This window comes from Rhincodon typus, chromosome 8 (assembly GCF_021869965.1).
Source record: "Rhincodon typus isolate 14 chromosome 8, sRhiTyp1.1, whole genome shotgun sequence".
Lineage (NCBI taxonomy): Eukaryota > Metazoa > Chordata > Chondrichthyes > Orectolobiformes > Rhincodontidae > Rhincodon > Rhincodon typus.
Genome location: NC_063339.1, coordinates 65,698,587 through 65,726,380, shown reverse-complemented (window position 1 = coordinate 65,726,380; position 27,794 = coordinate 65,698,587). Strand labels below are relative to the sequence as shown.

Below are 27,794 nucleotides of genomic sequence, written 5' to 3'. Positions count from 1 at the left end.
GTCTCGTAGTGATAAATTTTTTTAAAAAAAGATCTGGCGCACCTCAGATTTACATAATGGTCAGCATCTTAAGTTGTTTTGGCTATCCCCAATGATGATGTAAAGATGCCACCTATTACAGCACACTTTGCCAATGGTGATGGAGACACCAAGCAAGGGAGCTGAGCAATTCTCTGGGACGTCCACCAGGAGGTGGCAATGTTGAGGGTAAGTAGCCGGAATAGTCTAATGGACTGTCTTTGAAAAAACCTGTGTCTGTGATAGGGAGTAGGGCTGACAAAGAGAGAAATCAGGCAGGCAGAGAGACAGGAATTCCTATGCACACTTTATGGTCATTCTCTGAACATAGTGCAAATATTAGTGGCGGCACAGTGGCTCAGCGGTTAGCACTACTGCCTCACAGCACAGGAATCCAGGTTCAATTCCAGCCTCAGGCGACTGTCTGTGTGAAGTTTGCACATTCTCCCCATGTCTGCGTGGGTTTCCTCCGGTTGCCCCGGTTTCCTCCTACATCCAAAGATGTGCAGGTTAGGTGGATTGGCCATGCTAAATTGCCTGTAGTGTTCAGGGATGTGTAGGTTAGGTGGATTAGCCATGGGAAATGCAGGGTTACAGGGGTAAGGTAGTGGGGAGGGTTCTAGGTGAGATGCCCTTCAGAGAGTCAGTATGGACTTGTTGGGCCAAATGGCCTGTTTCCACACGGTAGGGATTCTATGAAAATTTCCTTGTTTCTCAATTTCTGTTGCTGTTTGAAATGACCTGAGGAATAAAGAATCCTTGCTTCACGACCTTGGGGCCTTCTGTGTATTCATATGTCGTCGTTACGCCATGAATCCGTCCTCCAGTTTACAGGAAATGATATCCATATCCAAGTACGTTCAGCAACCTCTCTGTTTAATTTGGTAAGCAGCAGCATAAATTCGACTACAAAGCAAGCGATATATAGTGGACCAAAATCAGACCCAAGCATTTCCATGTGTATACGCAGCTACCAGATGCAATCTGTTTCAGAAAAACACATTCACTCATTGGATGTGAGCACTGCTGGCAAGTCCAGCGTTTGTTGCTCATACCACATTGTCTTTTGGAAGCTTTGTTGAGTTGCTTTCTTAAACCTATTAATTGAATGTTGGAGGCCATGTGAGTTTGAAGCTGTGGAACTCTTGCATTTTGACCTAGATGCGGTGGATGATGTCAGGATGGTAAGTGGCTTGGAGGGGAACTAACAGGTGGTGGTGCTCCCATGTCTTTGCTGCCCTTGTCCTTCAAGGTGGTGGAGGTTGTGGCAGTTGCTGCTGGAGAAGCCTCAGAACCTTGAAGAGATGTTGCTGTTCTTATCACTTGTCTGGGAAGAGTACGATAATAATCATACCCTACTTTTTCATAAGCCATCTCAAAATGGATCAATCCCAATGAGACTACCACAGCGACTAAAATTTGCCTAACTGACTGCTCTCAGGACAAAAACAATTCCCACCTCGTTTGATCACTAACAGAGAAAAAAGTCTCTTTATTTTAACACTCATAAATTCATCTGAAAAGCAGGGAAAGATTTCTAAGTTACCACAAAGCTACCTAAATTATACTCCTTCAAAGTGTTCAAGCACACCAGCACTCCTGTTTAAGACAGATAAAAGACATTGGTGACAAGGGTGGAGAAACAATATAAAGACAAGATGATTATAATTCCAAAATCATAAGTTCACATTTCAAAGGTGTGTTAAATTATGTCTCAGCCATTTTTTTTTATTATTTACACTGACAGCAAGTTAGTGTCTGGAGTCTTGTGGTTGTTCTTCAACTTGACAGTGAATCAAGTGGACCTAAGTCACAGTGTTAGAAATCTTTCTTTGGAGCGTTCTTGGCTTTTCTGTGTTGTGGAACAAGTGACCGATTCATCTCTCCCTTGCACTTTCAGGGCCTGGATGTTTCTTTCTCTGCTGCCCTGGTATTTACAACTGTGATACTTTGCAGTTTATCCAATCAGAGAGCTGCCATTGGGCAGAATGTCTTTAACTCAAAAGACCTTCCGTGCTGTTCAGTCTCTCGTTCTCCCCCTCAAGGCTTCAAAAAAGCAACATTGTATTGCACAGCTCAAAAATACGAAACACTTTATTTTAAGAATCAAAACTCAACTTGTATTTCATTTGTTAAGTAGTCCAACTTTGATTTCATCTTATGGTTGCCAAAAAAATAAACATATGTCGTCTCCGCAGTGCATCTTGTACATTGCTGTCACTGTGCATCAGTGATGGGAAAAATGAATGTTAAAGATTGTGAATGCGGTGCCAATCAAGTGGGCTACTTTGCCCTGGGTGGTGTCAAGCTTCTTGTGTTATTGGAGCTGAGCTTAACCTGGCAAGTGGACAGTATTCCCTCGCACTACTGACTTGTGCTTTGTTGTTCGTAAATAGGCTTTGGACAGTCAGGAGATGAGTTACTCACTTCAGAATTCCCAGCCTCTTACTCCAAGAACCACAGGTTTGTAGACGGGTCGACTTAAATTTCTAGTCAATGATAACTCCCAGGATATTGATGATGGGGGATTTGTTGATTGTAACATTGTTGATTTGCTATTGTTGAAGCTGGTTTTGCCTGGAATTATTGTAATTTGTTTCAGTTAGCTACTTACCAGTCTGATGCTGATGGAAGTCTTAGTCTCGGTTTTGCTGCACATGGGCATAACTAATTCATTATCTGAGGAGTTGTGAATGCTGCTGAACATTGTGCAGTCATTCATGAACATGCCACTTCTGACTTGACAGATAGAAGGTCATTGATGAAGCAGCTTAAGGGGGTTTGGGCCTGGGAGACTATATTAGCTATGTAGAAGGCTTGTGTTCAAGCCCCAGAGGTGTGTTGTAATGTCTCTAAACAAGTTATTAAAAATATCTACGTTAGCTATGACTCCAGCAATATTCAGTTTCCCCAGTTCTCTTCAGTTTTGCTTGGGTTCCTTGGTGTCACACTTGGTCAAATGCTGCCTTCATGTCAAGGGCAGTCCCTCTACCTCATCTCTTGATTTCACTTCATTTGTCCATGATTTGTACAGGCTGTGATGAAGACTGAAGTCGAATGATCCTGGTATCATCATAATTGAGTATTGGTGTGTGAGTTTTAAATGACTAATTACAAATTGATAGAACTGTCGATGGCACCTTCTGTTATTTTGATGATTAAGCGTAGATTGATTAGAACAGTAATTGGCTACAATGAATGTCCACAGCCTTCTGTGGAAAGGATATCCCTGGACAATTATGCACATTACATTAGTTTTGTCGTTGTCTGGGAAAAGCTCCATGAGAGGTGTGGCAACCTCCAAGGCATATCACTTCTTCAGTACAGATGGGATGTTGTCTCTCCCATATTTTTATGTATCAAACGCACTCAACCATTTTTGGATATCCTGGGGAGTGAATCAAATTGGTACAGTCAGTTATAATAGTGACCTCAACAGGAGACCGAGATGGATCATCAATTTTTGTTTGTGAATGCTTCAATCTTGTGTTGAGCACCTATGCTGGGTCCCGCCATCATTGAGGATGGGGATGTTCGTAGACTGTCCTGCTGCCATTATTTGTTCAATTACCCACCAGCATTCTGAAATGTCATAACTGCAGAGCTCGAACCTGCATGCTGGTTGTGAGATTGTTGAACTCCATCCATGGAATGCCGATTCTGTAGTTCAGCATAAATGTGGTTCTATGTCGCAGTTCTACCAAACAGGTTGCTGATTTTTGCTGAAACCAGATATTGCTACTGACATGATCTCCTACACACTTCTTTCAACCTGGGCTGATCCTCTGGCTTCGTAGTAGAGTGAGGGGTATATTGGGCCTAACGTTACAAATTGTGATGGAATCTAATTCTGCTGCTGTGGGCCACAGCACCTCGTAGGTCCTAGTTTTTAGTTGCTAGATCTGAACTGAATCTATTCCATTTAGTGTGGTGTTAGTACAACAAGATAGAGGGTCACCACAGTGTGAAGGCCCACAAGGACTATGCAAGGATCACACTTGCCAGTAGTTCAGGGATTGATGCATCTACAAAGTTAGATTGGTGAGGATTAAGTTAGGCAGCAGCTTCCCTTGTGTTGGTTCTCTCACCACCTGCTATGGGCTTAGTCCAGCAACTTTCTCCATCAGGGCTGGTCTGCTTGGTCAGTAATGGTGCCACAAAGTAACTCTGTGCTGGATATGATGCATCCCCACTAGAGAATATTCTATGCCTTTGGTAACTTCAGTACTGTTTCCAATCTGTAGTATTCAAAGGGAGCATTATGATTCATCAGCTGAGGGAGGATAATAGATGACAATCAGGCTGTCTCCATGTCCATTGTCTGACCTGATGTGACGAAACCTCATGAGGTCTATAATCTCATCATTGTGGACTCCAAGGGCCATTCCTTCCCAACAGTATACACCTGTGCATCCTCCTCTGGTGGATTTCTCCTGCCGGTGAGACAGGCTATAACCGGAAAGAATGGTGATGGATGTTGACTGAAAAGTGTTGTGTTCAACTTTCAGGGACTCCAAGATCATATTTCAATGAAGCTACTATCTCGTGGAGCTCAATGTCTTCAGAATGAGACTCCTTGAGATTGGGCATATATTATTAAATAATAGATTTATTGAATAAAAGCTTGGAAATGGCAACTTAGGTTTTGAAGTGCTGCACTGAACATGTGGAACACTGTGCATTTCTGGCTTGAGAAAGACAGACAGAAGGGACTTTGAAAATCGAAACCAGCAATGGGAACAACAGCAAAAGGGACAAATCTCAAGACTGATAATGATAAACAGGAACAAGGGCAAGATTGGGCAAAAAAAGACTCAGCTGAAGGAGTCCCTAGTGGTGGAAATGGGCATCAGGGACATTAAAAATAGTGTGGAAACAGGAGGGGAGAGAAGAGGAGCTCTATTGTTGACAGCAGAGTGGAGTGCTTGGTAAAACAACAAGTGCATATGCAGACTATGCAGCAGGAAGTCTGTGCCTAACAATGTGATCATGAACATTGTAACATTACCATAACACGACACATTCCCTAATGTATGCTTCAAACCAAATAAAGTGATGACTTTATGTAATTTGAATGAGTAGTTTCACCCTTGGATGTTAAACATTGTGAGGAAAAGCCTTGCTGAGCAAGGTTAGTCAGCTGTTTCAAGATTAGGCTGGTTATTGATCAAGTGGAGACGATATGAGCAAGTTAGTTAATTGGTGACTAAGAAAAGAGTGAAACTCGACTGTAGGAGGCCTGAGATCTACTGGCATGTAAAGTAGGAGTTAATATTGCAACAGGGTCAATAAGTCTGGAGGAGCCATACTTAGGGTAAGGAAATGCTCTGGCTTTTGGAGTTGATAATTTCTTTGAATGAAATAGATGGGCAAGGTGAGTTGAGTCAAATGAAAGCAGATTTTCTTATTGCATTGACGTGGTGGAAATGTGATTAAAAATTGAATGTGTTTGTAATGCAGCACACATGCTGTAACTCTCAGAATGATGTCCAGGCACGGTGTAAGAAGTAGAAGTAAGTGTACCCAGAGGATGAAAATTAAGTCATGCAACATAAAAGTAAATTAGTGGCTTTTCAAAACGATCATAACCCAAGGGAGAATCCTTTCTTGTAACATACTTCTGAACACTTCTTCCTGGAACCAGACTGCTGCCATCTTTTTTCCTAAAGGTGTTTCAAACCCATTTGAATTCCATTTCACCATTTCCTGTTTGAAACATGCTCCAATCATCTTTGACCTGCTCAAATTGTGCAGCATTTGTTAGTTACGTAGATGAGGTTGTGATGTTTATTTGTGGTGACAGCTTAAAGACTTCAGCCAGCTTCATATTCATTTGTGGATTTCATGCGACATTACTCGGTGATGGGTCAGGATGTCAAGTTGGCCATTTGCGGAGTATTTGCAGCAATAGATTGGCTATTGGTTTCAAAACGATGAAAAGACTTGTACTTCTGTAGAACCATTCACAACTGTAGGGTGTCCCGATTTTGTCTTCCTGCCAGAGAGGTAGTTTTGAAATGTAGCTGCTGCTATAACGTAAGAGATGAAAGCAGCAAGCTCTCAAAGAGAAATGTCGTAATGAGCAGGAAATCTGTTACGGTGATGTTGCTTGAGATGTGAACATTGGCACTAGGGAAAACTTGCTTCCTGTTCTTTGAAGACATATCATGGGATTTTTGCATCCTCCTGAGAAGAAAGATTAGCCTCTCATCTGATGGGTAGCATCCCTCAGTATCGCCGTTTGAGTGCCAGGATAGATCTTGTGCTGATGTCTCTGATGTAGGAACTGTACCCTCACAGTTTTGATTCTGAAGCGAGAGTGCTTCCCATGAGGAACCACTGACAGCCCCCTCAAAACATATTGTGTGACATTTTAAAAGGACGTTCTTATCCGTAAGCCTCTTGGCCACTGAGAGATCCATACCTCCAAGATATAGCATTGTGTTTAATACTCCTAGACTGCCTTTGGGAAAATTGCAGATAATCATTCCTCCTTCTTTTTCACTGATGCTGTCGGCACATGAATCTTGCTGGAGCCAGTGTTCTGATCATTACAGTTGAGAACGCTTCAGACAAAATAATCTGGGGCAAAAGATCTCATTTAGAAAAATGTAGTAAATGAAGCAGTAGAGGTAAGGCGAGACGAAAGGTATTAATATAGGAAGTGATAAACAAGCCAAGACAGAAAGGAATAGCAAGTACACCAGCTAGAGTAAATCGAGAAAAAGATATGAAGCAATAAAAAGACTAATCTAAAGACTCTGCCAATATGACTGCACATAGCATTTGGGGGGAAAAAAACAAATGGACTGATGGAACACATAGAAATAAGTAAGTACAGAGATACAGCTGCAGGATAATATGGATTGGAACTTGAATATGAAACGATACAAAGCATTTTGGAGGGTAAGGAAACATTGAAATGTTGGCGGGGTGGCTCTGTTAACTAATGATGGTATTAGAGGCATAATAGAGAAGGATGACCTAAATTCAGGAATGTTAATGATAAAGGCAAGAAGTCAGTTATCAGAGTGGTGTAAAGTCCCCCTTGTAGTAACTAGGTTGTAGGATGAAGTATAACGAATGAATTAATGAGAACTTGTCAGAAAGATGCAACGATAATCACGGGAGATTTTAATGTCCAGTAAGCTAGAAAATCAGGTAGTCAAAGGTAGCTTAAATAAGGAATTGATCAAATATTTTTGGGACAGTTTGTTAGGACAATACATTCCGGAGCCAACCGGATGGCAGGCTGCGCTAATCCACTGGTATTCTGTAACAAGATAAGATCAAGTAATAACCTCATCGTGAAGGTGCTCCTGGACTAATATGATTGAATTTTACATTCAGTTTAAGGGAGAGAAGAGTGGGTCCCAGTATTTACAACTTAAATAAGGGCAATTAAAAGAGCATTCAAAACCAAGCTAGCTAAACTGGACTGATACATTAGGTTCTGAGGTAGACTGTTAGAGATTCAGTGGTAGACTTTCAGAGGGATACTTCAGAATACATGGAATAGATGCATTCCAATGAGAAACTAAAATTGTAAGGTGGTGGGGTGAGGAGTCGGAATCCTCCATCTATAGGAAAATAAAATGTTTAAGTTAGTATCAGACTTAAAGATGAAGTATTTAGTTATGCAAAGGTGGATGGCAGACCAGAAGATCAGACTGAATATGACAAAACTGCAAAGAATAAACAGAAAATTAATAATTATTACTAACACGTTAGTGTACATAAAATGTTACGTAGAAATGTAAAAACAGGTGGTATGAGTTATTGTGATGAAGCTTCACGATATGTTCACATTATTACTTGGAAGTTCGAGTTTTGAAGTGGATAGCTTTAAAATTCATTGTTATTTCTATGCTGCATGTTTTACGAAGAATAGGCATAGTTTTAATTTCATTTTTGACTTCTATGAATTGTCACAGGTCGTCTCGAGATTTGTTTGCATGCATTTGAAGGCATTTGTTTGCATTGTTTAAACTCTTGAGATGAATGATCCAGTGCCTTAGAAACAAGGGGTGGATGAGAGAAAAATAATTGAGCTACTCTCTCACAAAAATGTGAGCTATGACATAGAGAGGTAGAGATAGAACCAGTGTTTTTAGATTGACAGAACCATCTAGAAGGATATTGAGTGTGAAGGTTTCTTTCAGAGAGAAAAGTAGGTCATTTCAGAGAAAAGAAACGACAATAGCTGCAGCATTCTCAGAAAGTATCCAGTAAGATCGTAGAAGTGTGAAGTGGCTTAGTGCCAATGATGGGAAATCTCCACAAATGGAATGCTGTGGAAAAGGAGTTTAAGGAACTCGTGTTAGGAGAAAGTGAGTTTGTGCTAGCAGTTCGTTTGATGATTGCAGGAAGAAATATTATTGTATTATTATGATATTCAGTTTTTTGGTGCAACAAGTACAGTTTTGGCATTAAGATACATCTATGGTGTATGCGAGCATCTTGGTGGTAATGGCCATTCTGGATGCAGTTTTGCTGAGGACATTAGTGCGTACACAATTCCATGTGCTGGAATTATGTAGAGCATGCAGATTTGTGTGTAAAGCTGGTTAACATTTCGGAGTTCACTGTTTCATCCCCATACAGCTGACCCTGTATTCAACAACAGTAAGCACCTTCACCACCAACACCACTTAAAGGTTAGATGCTGACTGTACAAGTGTTCATTGGCCTCCAGTGTCTGCTTATGTCTGCAGCGAGTGAGGTGGCCAGGGCTAAAGGACTTTGCCTGAAGGATTCTCGTACACTTAATTTACTCCCTGCCATGTGAATTGTAAGATGCATTCCTGAGACTAGCAGAATGAGCTGTGGGGACACAGAGGTTGACATGCCATTGGAAGAGAAAGATGGAGGTCGTTTTCAGTCAGGACACTCGAGAAGTGATTGTCCTGCATGAATCCCCTTAGGGAACAAAAGATGAAATGTCTACAGTTCACAAAGTTTCTCCATACTTAAATCTGCCACGAGAACCACACATACAAACTAAAAGCAGAGCATGGGCAATATTGCCAGCACACGTGAAGATGACGTCAGCCATGGGCTTTTTCGTATCTAGCACCTTCCTGATAGCAGTTGTCAATCTTAATATTTCCCGTATCGTATGCAGGAAGTCACCGATGTTCTGTATTCTGAGAGCGGTGCACATAGTTCCTTCCTTCCTTGTGGTTCCACATTGCCCATGTCAGAATCCCACTGAGTGCATGCGTCCTGCTGTGTGGGTGCTACTTGTTATAGCTGATGTGTTTCACACCAACAGGGACTCTCCTCCCTCAAATTTGATCTGATGTGTCAATGTAGGTGGTGAAACATACAAGACAGTGTCAGAGTCCTTGCTGCAGCTCTGATGCTTTCATTCTGCATTTCATTTGCCATAATACAACAAAGGTGCCTAGGCGATGACGGGGCTATTTATTAACAACTTTGCTCCTAGCTCTGGTGTACAGACCAGAAACATGTTGATTGCATTCATAAAATTCAAGCACGCTCCCCTTGTTTACAAAGATTCTCTCATGGATATGGCAGTCACTGGCTGGGTTCAGCATTTATTGCCCATCCCTAGCTGCCCTCGAGTCGGTGGTGGTGGTGGACTGCCTTTTTGAACCACTGCAGTCCGTGTGGGTTGACCCACACGGGAGGGAGGGAGTTCCAGGATTTTGACTCACTGAAGGAACTTTGATATATTTCCAAGTCAGGATGGTGAGTGGCTTGGAGAGGAACTTGCAGGTGGCCCTATTCCCATGTGTCAGCTTCCCTTATCCTTCCAGATGGTGGTGGTCATAGATTTGGAAGGTGCTATCAAAGGTGTTTTGGTGAATTTCTGTGGTTTACCATGGCGCTGGTCCACACTGCTGTGACTATGCATTGGTGGTGGAAGGAGTGAATGTTTGTGGATAGGGTGCCAATCAAGGGGGCTACTTTGTCCTGGCTAGTACCAAGTTTCTTGAGTGTTGGAGCTCCATCCATACAGGCAAATGGAGAGTATTCCATCCCAATCCTGACTTGTGCCTTGTAGATGATGCGTAGGCTTTGGAGAGTCTAGAGGAAGGGTACACACTGCAAGGTACCTAGCTAATGACCTATCCTTGCTGATTCAATGGTAATGCCACTAAATCTCAAGCAACAGTGGTGAGATTCTCTTTTGTTGGAGATGGTCACGCCCCGCACTTGAGTGGCTTAAAAGTATACTGCCCACTTGTCAGGCCAAGCCTGGACATTTTCTAGCTCTGGATGTAGACTGCTTCATTATCTCAGGAGCTGTGACTGTTGGGAAACATTATGCAATCATCAGCAAACATTCACACTTCCGACCCTTAGGATGGATGGAAGGTCAACAAAATGTGAAAGAATAGTCCACAGGAGCTTTATAATAAATAGTTGGAGAGATGTGTTGAACACAACCTTCAATTATACTTAAAAAAAACTCTTGATACTGTAGAGAGCCTTCCTGTCATGGCAAATCTGGAGAGTAAACCTACAATGAAGATGCTTAGCAAAGGTGTTTATTCACTTGCCATTGACAAAGCTCCATGTGTTGGTCGTGTGCGCTTCTTTGAAATTTACTGTTTGCAGGAAAGGTGAAAAAAATAACAGTATCGAATGCAAGCAGTTAGTTTTGGAAACTTGGAAACTGGTCAATGTATAATTTATGAGAGGAAAAGCAGCATCACGCACTTAAGGTGAAATTCACAACAGATAAGGTCATGGAGGGCAGTAGGACATCATCCTAGATTTGGAAGTTTTGTATTTCCTGAAATATTACCTTCTGCAACAAAAAATTGTGATGAGCTAATGACACTGCATTACCATGTTTCTCATACCAACAGTCTTGTTTGTGGTTTGACCTTATTGCAACTTGAAATTGAGATACACAATGACCCGCAACTTGCTGGTGCGATAGCACTCGGCTGGCCGGAGTGTAAACTTTGCCAGAGACACATCTTGTCTTTGGCTGTAAGTGGGTACTGTTGATACAGCAGAATGAAAAGATTGTAAATGTTGTTTCAGTTGTATTGGTTGATTAAGTATTTTCACACATATGTAAAAGGCACTGCTGGGATGCTGATGTGGTCGGTCGGTAGGAGGAAGAGTTGCATAAAACTGCATCTGTGAATAAACTACTGTCAAGAAAAGGATTTGTCTTGAGATTTAAACTTTACCATGTGGCTTGAAATCTTTGTAACAGGATTGCACAGTCCCAAAAATAAGCATGAGTGAATTGTAATTTCTAAATAGTTGCCATTTATTTTGTGGCCCAGTGCTGTGGAATTGACCAAACAGTGTGAAAGAGTGGCTTTCACTGCATGGCCAGCCCTGCTTAAATATCTATTGAAATGATTTTTAAAAAAGGCAACACACACAATTGTAAATTCCCCGAAAGTCCTCAAGCTCAGGTTCTTTGATCGCTGAAAAGATACCTTTCAAAGAGCAATGTTGCTTCTTTTCCAAAGGAATGGGAATACTTGATGCTTTTAAACAAATGGGACTCTCAACATTTCCTTTCCTTCCCTTAGGAAATCGACAGTCCAATCTTGACAGAAATCTCCAGTCTGGTTTTGTTCGCTGCTGTGTGGAGGTAAGCCTGGATTTTATCAACCCAGAACCTGTCTAAGACGGTGAATTGGGAATATAAACATACACCATTGTCCAAGGTCACATGTAATTTATGGTGAATGTTTTACTTGTGACTCTGCATTATTTTCGAATGATCAAGTATTGCTGTAAGACATTGAAATCAAATGAAAAAGTGACATCTTGTAAAAGAGTTGAAAGTCGGAGGCAGTATTATTCTTTTGGTAAAAGTATCGCCCCAGATCGTAGGACAGTAACTTGCAACTAAACAATCTGTGTTCCAAGTGAGAACAGTTATTTTAAGTTTTCTGGTAGATCATCTTCACTGTTGAATTTGTTTTCTTCTGAAATATTGCCAATTGTGCAGAAATAGATATATAAATAGAAATGATTTGCGCAGAAGATTTAGCAGTGCATTATATCTCCCAGGCAAATTACTGGATGTGTTGCTTTTCAAACAAAGCAAAGCCCATTCTTGATACATGGCATATCTGCTTATTGAATTGTACAAGCCGCAAATGGAATTCTCTACACATTATCTCCAAGACGATCTGATGGACATTTATTCACAGTCAGTTAGATTTCATTGCGTAACTATATTTCAATAGAAGTCTGCTGCAATTTATATTTTTGGTTAATTTAATTTTTTTTTATTTGTTCATGGGATGTGAGCTTCACTAGCTGGGCCAGCATTTTTTTTCTGCCTGCCCTTAATTGCCTTTGAAGATTGTGATGGACTTGCCTCTTGAACTGTTGTACTCTCTGTGGTATAGACATGCTGTCAATGCTTTTAAGGAGAAAGTTCCAGGCTTTTCACCCAGCGACCGCAAGGAGCGTGGATGCTTCCATATCAGATGGAAAATTCAAGGGGGTGATGTTCTTGCATATCTGCTGCCCTTTTACTTCAGAGATTGCAGGTTTTAAAGCTATTGTCAAAGGAGCCACAGAGACTGAGTGACTTGTTGCAGTTTATTTTTTGTAGATGATATGTATTTCTTCTACTGCATTTTGGTGGTGGAAGTGAATATTGAAGGAGGTGAATGCAACAATGATCAAGGAGGTTTCTTGTTTGTGAGCAATGACATAAGAATAATACACATCTTTTGATATCCAGTATTAGGATCCATGCATGGTAGTGGAATATATTATTGAAATCAGGTGTAGCTTTCTGAGATGTTAAACTTTGTTTGTTTCAGCCTAACATAGTAATTCCAATCTTGTAACAGCTCTAAATGCTCAGTCACTATGGACATAGTCCCAGGTTCCCTATACTGGCAATGTAGACCTTGTTTTATGTTCTCATTGAATTTGTTAAATACTGACAATTTATGAATGAATGATTTACTGTCACGTATATCTTGAAGTGAAAAGTGTTTTGTTGCCACAGTCCAGCACCATTTTGAATTACAATAAGGATAAAAAGAGATTACTAAATCAGAGTTCATCTTCTGTTCAAATTGGGGTGTCAAGCACAGCTTCGGGGCTTCTGCAAGATCTATGCAAGGTAGGTCTCAAGGATTCGCGTTCCATGAACAGCAACAATGTTGCCAATGCCCCAGCTCTGCTGCTGCTGCCATCTCAGCACTACCATCAAGAGTCTATGCTCCGGGCCTACTGCTGCCAGGACTCCAAGCTCCAAGCACCACCACTGTCGTCAGAAGTCCCAATCTATTCCACAGCCACCACTGTGCCATCACTGATCTAGCAGCAAAGATGATGAAGAAAAAAGGGAGAAGAAAAAGAAAAAAAAAAGTACGGAGAAAACAATGCTGTCAGCCTGGAGTGAACAAGCTCCGATGATTTGCACTGTACCATCGTCACTGCGGGGACTCGGAACATTAACAACTGGTATGAGATTGTGCAAAGTCAGATTGGATCACTGTGTCTTGCAGTGACCAGGAATGGTTGTCTCCATGTCAGCCCTGAACTGGATTCCAAGCCAGGCAAGAAGTTAGGATGCAAAGCAAAATCTACTCCTCGGGCACACACTTTCAGAAAATGTGTTGGCCTCGAATGCCAAATGATGCAAAAGTATCAGAACACCTTTTATCAATTTTGTCAGCCTCTGCATTTATAATTCTCAATCTGTGCATGGATGTAAGCTAAGGAAGTAAGCCTGGGTCCCGTGCTAATTATGTACAAAAGGATCAAGCTCCCCTTCATTGGGTCAGAGTGAATTTTTGTTTGTTTTTTGTGATGTTAGTTATTTGTTAGATGTTAACTATGCCTGAGTGGTAGCACTGTTGCTGCTGAGTTACATGGTTGTAGTTACATGAGTTACAAGCTTCCATTCCAGAGATATGAAAACAACATCTCGGCTGATTTACCAGTGCCTTGTCATGGGAGGTCAAACTCGGGCTCTTTCTGCACTCTCTGGCGAATACAAAAGATTTCATGCACTATTTTGAAATGGAGTATGAGAGTCCTTGGCAATATTCATCTCGCAACCAATATCACTAAAACATGCACAAATTACCTGCCGCATATGCTATGAGCATGACTACTTGACACAAAGTATTTCCTTAGCTTAAAGCATTTAGGATGTCGTAAGGTCATGAAAAGTTTCAATAAATGTCAACTTTCTTTTCCATTTAAGATTTAAGACCGTGGTCAGCTATTGCTATTTTACTCTGTTTTGACTTTATATTATCAGAAAATAAACTGCTATGCAATAACACATCCCAATGGGTGTTGGTTCAGTTGATTCTCGAGCCTTTTTGGTGCTCTTGGGGGCAAGATTTAAATTGGAGCAGTTCAGCCCAGGGCACTGCCTTCAGCCTTTTGATATAATGTCACTTCAACTTGAAAGTCATTTTTATCCAGAAGCGTCACTTCTTGTTGTTTTTATATAATCCAAATGAACTTGTGGCATTTGGAAGAAATGTCTCTGGAGAGCACTAATTGCTGTGCTTTGCATCACCAATATATCAGCAAGCTTAAATAAATGCCCAAAGCAGTTTCTCCTGTTTTAGAAACCAATGTGAACAAATAGGACATATTTCTAATTCTGTCTGCATTAAAAAATAATATTCCAAGGTGCCCGTGTCTCCTTCAAAGCAGCTGTTAGTGCTGAATGACTACCTTTGACATAAGGTCTTCGTTTCCTTTCATACTGTGCTATATGGAGCTTGTAATATTGTCACAACAACTATAACCTCTCTTGAGCCTGCCGAAAGCATCATACGTGAAACTGCCAAGCGGTGTGTAACCGTTGGTGTTCCTCCACAGCACAGAGGTGTGATTGACAAAAATAATATTGTGAGATACATCTGCTTCTTTTAGAGATTAGTGTCCAGCAGAGGTAATGCATGGAGACAGTGAAGAAAATGGTCTCCTTCCACACAGAAGTGGAGCCTTCCCATGTTAATACAGAGATGCTATTGCAGGAGCCGAGAAACAGCAGCAGTTTGAGAAAACAGAAGCCCGTACCTATTAATGCTCAAAGACCAAATAACTGTAGAAATTGCCAAGACTTTGCAATACGCTAGAAACTGAGTTCAGCTATTACTTTTGTATTTGTTGCAGTCAAAATCATTCGTGATGTTGTTGTCAAATTTACTTTTGGAATTTCCATCAGATTTGCAGTTAAAGACCATAAGATAGAGGAGCAGAAGTTGGCCATTCAGCCCATCAAGTCTTTTTGGTCATTCAGTGTGATTGTGGCTGATCTGATAACCCTCATCCACTTTCCTCCCTTTCCCCACAATCATTGACACCCTTACTGATTAAAATTCTGTCCATATTGGCCTTTGAGAACGACCCAGCTTCCACAACCCTCTGAGGAAGGAATTCCACAAATTCACTACCCTCTGAGCGAAGAAATTCCTCCTCATCTCTGTCTTAAAAGTACAGTTCCTTATTCTGAGATTATGCCGTCTGGTGTCCCCAACAAGGGCGAAAAAGCTGTCAAGTCTTGGAAGAAACTTGCTTGTTTCAATAAGGTTGCCCACAAGAGCATTGACTGCAGATCGCTTGACTCTTAACTGTCAAGGTATTGCCATGGAGAGATCAACAGAGACTTCGAGGCTCCCACATTCCCATTTAATTCAGAAAACAAATTGCAAGTCTTGAACAAGTTGTACTCTGTGAACAAAAGCAGAAAAAAATGATGGGCCTGTCGTTCACTTGCTTTCATCTTGATGTGGTGCCTCAAATAATGAGAATTCACCACCAAGATTTTTTGTTCAGTCACATAATTTGTTGCAATGGCTTGCAATTTTCCACTCTTGGATTTGTCCTGAAGATCTTCAAGAAGGTTCATGTTCCCAGTTACTATCAAGTAGGATACGTCATCAAACACTTCTGCCTCTCTTCCGAGTCTGCCTGACTTCACACAGAAAAATCTGCAAGACCATTCCTGGCAGTTGATAATTTGGATGGTAGGAGAAACATTAAGGTATAAACCGTAGTTGAACCTGCCCATAGAGGGCGTTGCTGCTCCCCTTTCCTGCATTGATGCTTTGAACAATTCAGAGGCATCTCTATCCATTGCTTTCCTTTAAAGTTTGTGTGCAAATAAGAACAAAAATATCCACCCGAATGGAAGACTGATGAAGAAATTTTAAACTCATTTATTTTAAGGCTAGTGGATGTTTTAGTTTGTTTTTAATCTCTTGCATTTAAGGTGATGCTGTTTCGATCCTATGGAAGTGATACAGTCAGGTCATGTAGCGTTCATCAAGGCGTAATAGAATTTCACAAATGTTTATTGACCTTCAGTTTAACTTAGCTGCAGGAAAAATTTTAGCCACATGTTTTAAAAAAATGCAGTGGATAGAAAGCAGTTTAAAAGTCAAAGAGCTGACATCTTTGTCTTGAGCAGTAAGGTGATACCTGATGGGCAAAAGAGGTGACAGAAGCAAGTAATAGGCATCCCCTTTGGTGAAGCAGCATTGACATTCAGTCCTTGCAGTCAGATAGAAATGGAAAGAAAAAAATGAAGAACTGCAAATGCTAGAAATCAGAAATAAAAACAGAACTTGCTGGAAAAACTCAGCAGGTCTGGCACCATCTGTGGAGAGGAAGCAAAGTTGATATCTCGGGTCCAGTGACCCTTCTGCAGAAGAAAGAAAACCAGCAATGCAATGAAGAGGAAAATTCCACTGTCATTCCTTTATTTCAAGTTTAAGAGAAGATCCCATATTCCTCCAAGGTCATGATTTTGACACCCGCAAACTATGGACTCATTGAGCAAAGCTATTGCATTATTGCACATCTGTAGAATTGGATAACTCAGCTATATTGAACTGTGAACTGAAACAGATTTTAACCTGTGCTGATGCTGTCAGCAGTTTTTGCATAAACTCTTAGATCTTCATTTGAGAGTGGCCAGCTTTTACATTATGGCAAATAAAAACCGAAAGTACAGCGGATGCTGTAAATCAGGAAAACAGAACTTGCTATAAAAGCTCAGCAGGTCTGGCAGCATCTGTGAAGAAAACATCGGAGTTAACATTTTGGGTCCAGTGACCCTTCCTCAGAACTGTTTTTGTTTCTGTTTTTACATTATGGTGTTGGATTGAAATGTTTGTGATTCAGAATCACAATTACTCATTATTTTCAATATGAATGCTTGTTCTGTCTTGTAGCTGAGAGGAGTGTGCACAATGAAGCTCTTATTGAAGAAGAAAACTGACAGCTGATGTGCATTTCTGACCTATCAGTCAATTCCACTCCAGTATATCCGAGTAGCAAGTGAATTCCTCGTGGGAAGAACACAGAACTCAACTCCCAATTCTCCCTTTTACGTTTGCGCAGCACATAGAAGCTGGTGAGTTGAACAAAGTGAGAGAGAAATAGGATAAAAACTGTTTGAACCGAATGTGGAACCACGATAGTCATCTAAATGGGTGTGTTTCAATCCAACAAGGAGAGCCAGTTTGGCTCCAGGATCAGTTTTGCTGTGGACATGTAGTTGAACAAACACAGCACATCCACTGACCTGTCCTATCTAAACCGAGCACAGTATGGTGATCATCATCACCGGCGGTCCTGCACAGATGAGGATGACTCTCTTCTATGCTCAGCATGAGCCCATAGGTGGCTGTACAGGCAGATGTGGCTACTGCAGGCTCTACTATACTTGGGGCAGGTGGTAGTCACGAGAAGGAGTGGGTGGGGCAGTGCGCTCCTTTCACGATTTGCGCCTGCCTTCCACTTTTTCCCAACAGTAAGTCTCAAGGTGCCCGATGCCTTCCTGGATGCTGCTCCTCCACCTTGGACGGTCTTGCGCCAGTGATTCCCAGCTGTTTGTGGGAATGTCGCACTTCACTAGTGAGGCCTTGAGGGTATCACTGAAGTACTTCCTCTGTCCACCTGGGGCTCACCTACTGTTTTGAAGCTGGGAGTAGAGCACCTGCTTGGGGAGTCTCGTGTCGATCATGCGGAACGAAATGACCAGCCCATTGTAGCCAATCAAGGGTGGTCAGTGCCTCGATGCTGGGGATGTTGACCTGGCCGAGGACACTGGACTTGGGGTGTCTTTCTTCCCAGGATTTTCAGGATCCTGCGCAGATGGCTCTAGTGGTCCTGCTCCAGTGCCTTGAGGTATCTGCTGTAGACAGTCCACATCTCAGAGCCATAAAGGATGGTAGGGACCACAGGCTTGATGTCAGATCTGATGTTGTTGTCCTCGAACACTTTTTCCTTAGGTGGCGCTAGCCTGCTGGAGGCGATGCTGAACCTGGCCGACAGGATGCTTCTGAGGTATCGGAAGTGGCCAACATTATCGGTGGTCTCCCTGTGGACCCTGATGATCAAGCATTTGCTCCAAAATGCCATGTCAGGTTGGTGAAAGGCCTTCATCTTGCGGAAGTTCAGGGTGAAGCCCATGCGCTGTCATGCTTCTGTAAAGCTGCTGACGATGGTGTGGAACTCCCCGCTGGGTGGAGCTATCTTACAGAACCTGTGGGGGAAGTCATTCAACCTCCATCACCTTCAAGCCAAAGCCAAAGTCACCCCAATCAGTGTCATCGAGCTGCAGTAAGCAGGTGATGCTTGTGTATTTGCAACCTCAGAGGATGTATTCTAGTATGGTGAAACAGAATAGACGTGTACCGGATGGCATACAGAGGTGGCCTCCTCCCCAGTCGAAGCAGCCATTGACATCATCAAATCGACTGGAAATGCTGCATTCTACTGCTGATATAATTGTCTTCCTGCTCAGTAGAGTCTGATAAATAGAGCCTCCAATGTCTTCCCAGCGAGAAGAGGACACGTTTTGGTTGACTTCTGAAGCCGCCACAGTGGTTGTTCGTAGGAGCAGAATAGAAGAAGAAAAAATGATGGATCCCAACACTGTACAATTGAAAGTTGAGGTCTGTTTAATTTCCACAATCTAAAAATGGAAACCTGAGACTTGAAGGAAGATGTAGGATAAGGAGTTATATTGGACATTGAGTTGTTAATGGGTTTATTCTAATGATTTCGTATGCTATTCAACTATTGTGGACATAGTTATAGGAAGTGAATGTAACATGACATAATTTGATGCCTAATAAAGCCTTGTGAAAAATGCAAGCTGAAGCAACAGTGTTGACTGTTTCACAGACCTCTGCAATTAGCTCAGTTGACTTGATGGCTCCCAACAGCACAGATACAATTCCTGTTCCAATCGAAGTAGACTTGGGACCTCCATTCTTGCCTGCCCTTTGTTTGATGTGGAGTGGTGTCCTTAAGCTGCGTAACCACTTGTTTTCAACAGACAGGGAGCCTGTGGGGTCTCTGGACTGCGGAAAATTTCAAACCTACCTACACAATCATGGTAACGTTGTGTTGCAATATGGACTTCCTTGCTATCGTTATCGGATAGATGAAGCACGAGGACTGATAATCTAAAGTGTCTGGCCTGGTGACTGTCACTGAATTCCACCTTTACTTTTCTCCTCCGCCTCGTTTTTCCATTCATTTACAAGCCGCAGCTGACTTCTTCTTCTCGTCCCACTTTGGATTCAATCCACTTCCATTTCCCCGCTTAATTAACTGCATGTTGAAATGAAGTTTCTAACACCAGCCAAATACCAATCAATTTGGCTCTGGGTTCTGTTTGTTTCCTGGCAAAACCACCAGTGCTTCCCTGCGCACCAGGTAGAATCTTCCTCCCATTCCAATCATAATGAAGTCTGCAGTGAAATTATAATCAGTCTTTCCTTCCAAGTAAATGAATCAATGACTGCAGTCCAATTTCTCTCAGGCAGAGTTATTAAAAACTTTTTTTAAAAAAAATTGCATATAATAACAGATCGATTGTAACGCAATGCCTTTTCCATGTTGGTGGCAGAGGTTACATCTTGTCAGCGAATATCTTGGCCCACACCAGAAAACATTTTCCAGATCAGACTTCAGGTTGTTTGATGTTGTTTGCAGGGGATTTCCATTACATAGACAAGTCAAAATTTGCAGATGATTTCTGAAGAAGCGTCTAGGCCCAAAACGTCAGCTTTCCTGCTCCTCTGATGCTGCTTGGCCGACTGTGTTCATCCAGTTCTACACCTTGTTATCTCAGATTCTCCAGCATCTGCAGTTCCTACTATCTCTTAATTCTGAAGAAGAATCTTACTGGACTCAGAAATGTTAACGCTGTTTCTCTGTCCACAGACACTACCAGACCTCCTGCATTTGTCCAGCATTTTCTGTGTTTGTCCTTCCATGGAATCTCAGATGAAATACCCTGGAAGTGACAGCAAGTGATCAGACTGTAGTTTGGGGCAAACCGAAAAGTGTTCCCATCGGAACTATTTCAGAAAAAGTTAGCTGATTCCAATTGAAAGTCCCTCGGTGGTATCTCTTGCTCTCATTGACGGTGGGCTTGGAAGTGTGAAAGGGATTTAATTCGGCATAGTGGCAGTGTACTTGAATCGTTAGAATTCAGTTCCATTTAGGCCCGTGGTCAACCATCCTGTTTTCCACCAATTGAGACTCTTAGGTGACCAGGTAATGACCAGTGAAAGCCTTTATGCCACAGCTACTGGCTTTAACCCAGTTGTAAATGAGCTTGTTGGCATACAGAAGCCATGGCAGGCCACAAGAGGCACTCTGTGTCCAATCAAAGGTCTGGACATCAGGAGGGCGCCCGAACCTTTCCCACCTTACTTACTGAGACCTCCACAAACTTGGGGCTCCAGGAGACATCCTTCCAGCTGCACCCACAGCTTCCTCAAAAGCACTGACGAGAGCAAGAGATGGCAGCCTCCGAGTGGTCAACAGAACAGTTGCAATGTCGCTCCCAGGGTCTTGATTTCATGTGGACATCCCATTGACGCCTTGCTACTGCCTCCTCAGCATGTGGTTTAGTGGAGAATCCCAGGAGGAGGCAGCCTGGGTCTCTAGTGGGTTCGACAGTAGTCGCGAAGCAGGACTGCTGAGCCCACAGCAAGGTCCGTGTTATGGTGTACCACTTGTGGGTCAGGTGGTACCACTGATAAGTTCTCAAAGTGCAAATCAGTCTTCATTTTTTTGAGCAGCTTAGTTCGTCAGATTTTAACCAAGAGACTTTAATCTCAAGTATTTTCACTGGTGCAGTGAGCAATTCATTCTTTAATCTGTGAAAATGCAGTTGTGACTTAATGCTTTTAATTCAAGTTATTTGTTGACATATTGTCCTTTCTGCTTTGGGTTTGAGGTTTGATTTTCAGTCCAGAATGTCAAGAGAAATGTATCTGTTCTCAGTGATAGAAGTGCTAATTGTCCACTTTACTCTGTCATTGCCTAGCTCCCAGTCGGTGAAGTCCATAATCAGACGTATGGAATTACTATACATAATAGCCACATAATTTGTCACTGTCATGTAAATGAGAAAGGTAAATGTCGGATTTGTGAAATGGAGATCGCACATTAACAATTCTCAAAGGGGCATTGTTGGTGAAGCATAAACGGTGCTGCGCTGTACCCTCATTCTGTTTTATATGTGACCTAGAAGTTGCATTTACTGAGGCTGGATATGAAAAAAATTGAGAGAATTTCTGCAACGTGGACACCATTGGCTGAGAGTGACATGGGAAAAGAAACCTTTATTTTTCATTTTGCCTGGGATTGTTTTCTTTGGAACTGAGGAGACAGAGAAAATTTAATTGAGGTACGTAAGATTTTGATGGACTGGAAAAAGGCTCCTATTTTCTCAATGCTCCTAATGTGTGGCACTACCGCTGTGATAATTGGGATCATTTTTCAGACTTAACAAATCAAAACTAAGAATCCATGAGGTGCTGTGGGCCCTCAGCAACAACAGAATTGATTTCGACCATAATCTCTAATTCCAGGGTCCAGCATTCCCCCTCCCTTACTGCTATCATCGAGCCAAGGGAGTTGCCCTGGTTCAATGGAGAGTGCAGGAGAACATGCCAGGAGTACCACTAGGCAAATGAGGTGACAACCTGGTGAAGCTACCAAGCAGGGCTATTTGTCTGTCAAACAGCATAAGCAACAAGAGATAGACAGAGCTGAGCTGAGAATGAGATCTAAGCTCTGCAGTCCTGTAACGTTCAGTCTTAATGGTGGTGGACAATTATGAACCAGCTAAGAGGAGAAGGACGTTCTACAAATATATCCATCCTCCATGATGAGGTATCCTAACACATTAGTGTAAAAGACAACATTAAAGCATTTGCAGCCATTTCCAGTTCGAAGTATCGAGCAAGTGATCCATCTTAGAGAAGAGGCTAAATTCGTAGAATCACAGGTGCCAGTATTCGGTTAGTTCAATCTGTTACAGTTGATTTCAAGAAATGGCTGAAGGCACTTGATACTGCAAAGGCTATGAGCCTTGATAAAGTTTTTGCAAAAGAGCTTAAAACTTATGTTATGAATTGAGTCACATCCTGGTTGAGCTGTTCCAGTACCTGAAGTCATACCCAGCACAAAGGAAGATGTTTGTGGTTGTTGGAGGTTAGTACTCTCAGTTCCAGGAGTTGTTTAGAATAATGTCTTAGGCCCAAGCATTCTGAACTCTTATTAATGACCATCCCTCCATCATAAAGGGATATTTTTGTTGATGATTGCACGATGTTCATTCTCCACTTCTCAAATATTGAACCAGTCAGTATGCATATACAGCAAGAACTGACCAACCTTCGGGCTTGGGCTGATCAGTGGAAAGTAACATTCTTCAACTCGTGTGACAGGCAATGATTATCTCTAACAAAAAGGATCTAACCATTGCCCTTGACAGTCATTGACATTACCGTTGCTGAAATACCCACGAGCAATATTCTAGTAGTGTTATCAATGGATAATGCCATGATAAATACTGTGAATACCATAATAAATAATATGGCTACAGGAGATTGTCAGAAGCTAGGAGTTCTTTGGTGAGGAGCCCACCTTGTAACTGCCCAGTGTCTGTCCACCATCTACAAGGCACAGTTTGGGAATGTGATGGAATACCCCTCATTGAGGTGGATTAGTTCAGTTTCAACAAATCTTAAAAAGCTTGACATTGAGAACAAAGCATCTTGCTTGATTGGCATCATTTTCTATACATTGATACCCAACCATTACCAATGTGGAATGACCGCAGGGTGTACTAACAACTAGAGGCATTGCAGTAACTCACCTAGGCTCCATCGATAGCAGCTTCTGAACCGATAACCTCCAGCACTTAGCAAAACAAGGGCAGGAAATGCATGAGCCTACCAACACGTATAAATTCCCCTGCAAGCTACCCACCATCCTGATGTGGAACTATATTGTTGATCATTCACAGTTGTTTTGTCAAAATCCTGGGGCTCTGTCTTCAACAGAATTGTGTGTGTACCTACAGAATATGCAATACGGTGGTTCAAAAGGTCAGCCCACCAGCACCTTCTCCAGGGCAGTTACGGATGGGTAACAAATGCTGAACCGAGCCAGTAAAACCCACATCCTGTTTGTGAATACGAAACAGAGTTATATGCATGTCATTTGCAATCTTTATCATTAGATTTTATTTCCGAAGACAGCAGCACAGCAATAATCAATAGCAGTTGAATCTCTCGTTACATTCGAAAGACTTAAAAATAAATGTTTTTCTTTGTTTGACAAGGATCTCCTTTATATCTATCTGCACTGTAGGGTATGGGGGGAGGGATGTGTAATTGAAAAAATAACACGTAGTCTATGAAACAGTGCATTTCAAAATCACCAGAGCTTGTTTAAATAGCTTAGTTCCAACCTTGAAATCCTGTTCTTTCAAACCATGGTGTTTCAGATGTTATACTGTACTGAGTTTTTGATGTTGAATGATCGTAAATAACTGTAATACATTGTGTTCAATTACATCCTGGTAAGTATTGTTTTTTGAGTTGTAATTATATCCATAATATGACGTCGAAGATAATAATCTGGTACAGGTGGAAGAAACAAACAGCGCAGCAAATTAAGTCCTGACAAATAGCTTTATTGGAGGATAAAATGAAAGAGGATTAACAGTACAAATGAAGCGTTGATTACGATAACCAAGGATTATGAGAGATTTCTCTCAAGCTAGATAAAGAAGTTCAAAGCTTGTGGGTAAATATTCACAGAGAAGCAGTATAGTGAGGATGTGAATATAAGGCGTCATTTGAAGTCATGAGTCATTTACGGGAGTAAATGAGAATGAGAAGTGCTGCTTTGTTCATGACAATAACTGGGAGAATGTAATGGTCTTCATTAGTGTTACTTGCATGTATGCTTTCTGTTGTCACAGTAGCAGCCACTATAATGTGATTTGTTCGTAGCTCAACTGTACACTGTCAGACTGTTTGCTAGTGAAAGATCACTGCCTTCTGTTGCTCCTACACCCACAGCCCAATGAGGAAATGGGACATTATGTAACTATCTGGATTGTAATATTTATTGAAAATATGGTCAGTGCATTTTGCCTTTGCATTTGGAAGTTTAAAAAAATTTCTTTTTTATTCAACCAGAACAATTCCATTTCCATTTTAATCACAGAGCACATACAGAAACCAGTCACCTCCAACAAGGTGGAGTAAGTTGTGCGAAATAATTTGTTGTCGCATTCTGACATTTGACAAGTACCTTTGCCAGCCATTTTGGATCAAAGCAGCACCTCTGCACTTATCGTCAAATAGTGAATTCTTTCCGTCAGTTGTGTTGGAGTTGCACATTCAAATCTTAAACCAAAAATATATCAAGGGGTATAGACCAAGAAGCATAAATGTAGCTCGGATTTGGATCAGTGATGATCTAATTCTGCTGTAAAAAAGGCTGAATGTACTTGTCCTGTTCTTCTTATGTTAAAAGATCTCGGGAACCACGTGGTTGTCTTTCTCTTAGTTTTCACTTGCTTCTTATTATCCTGAAGGGAAAAGGCATGTTTACATAATAAAGCTACTCAAACATAAAAATACGACTTATTGTAATATTAGCAATCAGCTAAGTTACTTTACGTCACTCATAACATTTTAACGCTGCACAGATTGTGTACTTGAAATTTTAAAAACAAAAAGAGCTCTTAAAATGCACAAAATAAAATTTCAGTGTTTTAGCCTTTTGATTGGAATTGAAAAACTACAGTAATCTCTCACAGAGACCAAATTGACGGGTAGCAGAAAGAGGGGTCAAACCGGGGTTGGTTGTATAATGGGCGTCACAGAGCAATTGCACAAGCTACATTGGATGTTTGAGGAGAGTGCGGGACAAATGAGTGTGTTATAACATGACAACAGATCTCCTGATAGGATTAGATACAAGCAGCAGTAACAAATTGAGTACACTTCCCTTAAGTGTTGCACATGCCTTTTGCAATAATTTCTTGTCACACTTTGTTATTAACAGCCGTATGATTAACCAAACAAGATTTTTTTTTTTCCTCTGTAAGGGATGTTGGCTAGCTTAAAAATTAAAACAAGGAAATATATTACCTGTGATTTCTTTCATTTCATTTTTTCTTTACATGTATGTAACTTCTTTATTCTTAAAGGAAGACAGAATGAGGAAATTACAAGCCTGTTAGCTTCGTCACAAGAATGATAGAAGTATTATTGAAGCCATTATAGCAGGGCACTGTGAGATTTCAAGACAGAATCAACATGGGGAAAAATAAAATGATGTTTAACCAACCTTTTGGAATTTCTTGAAAAGTAACATTTACTTAGATTTCCTGAAGGCGTACAATAAGTTGTCACACTGAAAGTTATTGCAGAAATCAAGACCTTGTGGTGTAAGTGGTTACGTATTGGCATGGATGGAAGATTGGCTGGCAGATGAGAAGCAGAGGGTAAGCTTAAATAGTATTTTATTGGGTTGGCAAGATGTAACAAATGTTGTATCACAGAGATCAATGCAGAGGCCTCAACCTTTCACAATTTATGTAAATGACTTGAATGAAGGGGCAGAGTTACGGTTGCTAAAGTTGTCCTTGACACACAGATTGATAGGAATGGAAACACTGGAGGAAGAGAAGAAGCAGGTAATCTAAATGGTAAGAGATTTCAGAGAAACTGAGGAAACTTGAGGTCCATGTGCATGAATCACAAGGTTAGAATGCAAGTACAGTAAGCAATTAGGAAGGCTAATATAATGTTATTGCTTATTGGAAGGGGAATTGAATCTAAAAGTAGGAAGGTAATGCCTAATTAAACAGGCCACCACTGCAACTGCAGCTGGAGTCCTGTGCATCGTGTTGGCCTCCTGATTTCAGGAAGGATGTAAATGTGTTTGAAGCAGTTGAGATTAGATTTACAAGACCAGTACTTGGAATGGCCAGCTTGTATTGTGAAGCCATTTTAACAGTCTGCTTTATCCGGTCCAGTTTGAAGAGTAAGAGGCAAGATGATTGAAACATCCTGAAGGGTTTTGCCAGGATGCACATGGAAAGGATGTTTCCTCTGTAAGGATCGAACTGGGAGTCACTGTTTTAAAAACCAGAGGTTGCCCAGTGAAGGCAGAGATGAGGAGAAATATTTTCTCACAGGGTTGTGAATCCTTAGAGCTCTTTCTTGAAAAAGACAGGAGTGCGGGGAAGGAATCGTTGAATATTTCTAAGGTCAAGGTAGGTAGATTCTTGCTAAAGGCAGGGAAGTTGTCATGGATAGGCAAGAATGTGGAGTAAACAGTTCAACGATGATCTTATCCAATGACAGAGTAGGCTCGAGGGGCCGAGGGACCTATTCATGTTTCTCTTTCCTATGTTTTGTTTCTATTTTATATTGTTTATTAATTTCAAATTTGCATTTCTTTCTTTCTTGATCTAAAGTCTCTGCTCATTTTCATGAATTTTAGATGTTTAATGAGTAATTTTTAAAAAGCTTGTTTGTAATCTTCTGCCTACTTCACTCCATTGAAGAAACAAGGGTGTCTTCTTCTGAACTACATGCATGTCCATTATAATGTGGTTCAATACACTGCAAACTTCCTTAAAATGTGAAGGTCTCGTAGCTCTGAAAAGAGGTGAATATTTATGTGAAAATTCATTTTGCTGGTTAAAAACAGGAGAAAATAGTTTTTCCTATTAACACAGTCCAGCGACAATATTGACGTTTTAACGGACTTCCACTGTAATTCTTTTGAGCCAGCGAAGAATCAGAACGTTCAAGCTTAGTACTGTTGATGGAAATGATTCGTTAATATCTTTCTAAGCTCCATAACCAGAGGAACAGTTAGTGATGAATATCCTTTGTAATTCTGCTTTATTTTTGCATTTGGACTTTCAGTTTCCTCAGTTTCTCTGGAATCTCTCGCCATTTAGATAATTTGCTTCTTTCTCTTCCTCTAGTGTTAACATTGCTATCAATCTGTGTCAAGGACAAGTTTAGCAACCATACCTCTGCCCCTTCATTCAAGTCATTTACATAAACTGTGAAAGGTTGAGGCCTTTGCATTGATCTCCGTGGTACAACATTCATTACATCTTGTAAACCCAAAAAAAAACAGCCATGAGTCTGGTCATTCATAGCAGACAGATGAGTAAACATATTTCCATTTCAATATCGGTATTTCCCCAGTATTTTTTAAATTGATGCTAATTGATACTGCTCTCTCTGGTTATCAAGTAGTTCTCTTTATGGCACTCCAGCTGCTTTTCTGTTGTACTGGTGCCACTGACAAGTAATGCAGTCGACAACAACCTTTTGAATCTATGAAGGTTGGAGGCACATGGATAACTTAAATGCCGTCAAATATTACCCAAAAACAGCAGCTGATGTTGTAAGAAGGAGAAAGTCCTCTATGTTTCAGAGATAGTAGGAACTGCAGATGCTGGAGAATCTGAG

At 41.2% G+C, this 27,794-nt stretch overlaps 1 long non-coding RNA gene across 1 annotated transcript in view; it reads left to right on the top strand.

Annotated features, from left to right (window-relative positions):
- Positions 1-27,794, top strand: part of LOC109928767 — a 79,217-nt gene that overhangs the window by 9,654 nt on the left and 41,769 nt on the right. The window contains exon 2 of the long non-coding RNA XR_007262609.1: positions 11,547-11,608. This is a non-coding gene — a long non-coding RNA (uncharacterized LOC109928767). The remainder of the gene's footprint in view (positions 1-11,546; positions 11,609-27,794) is intronic.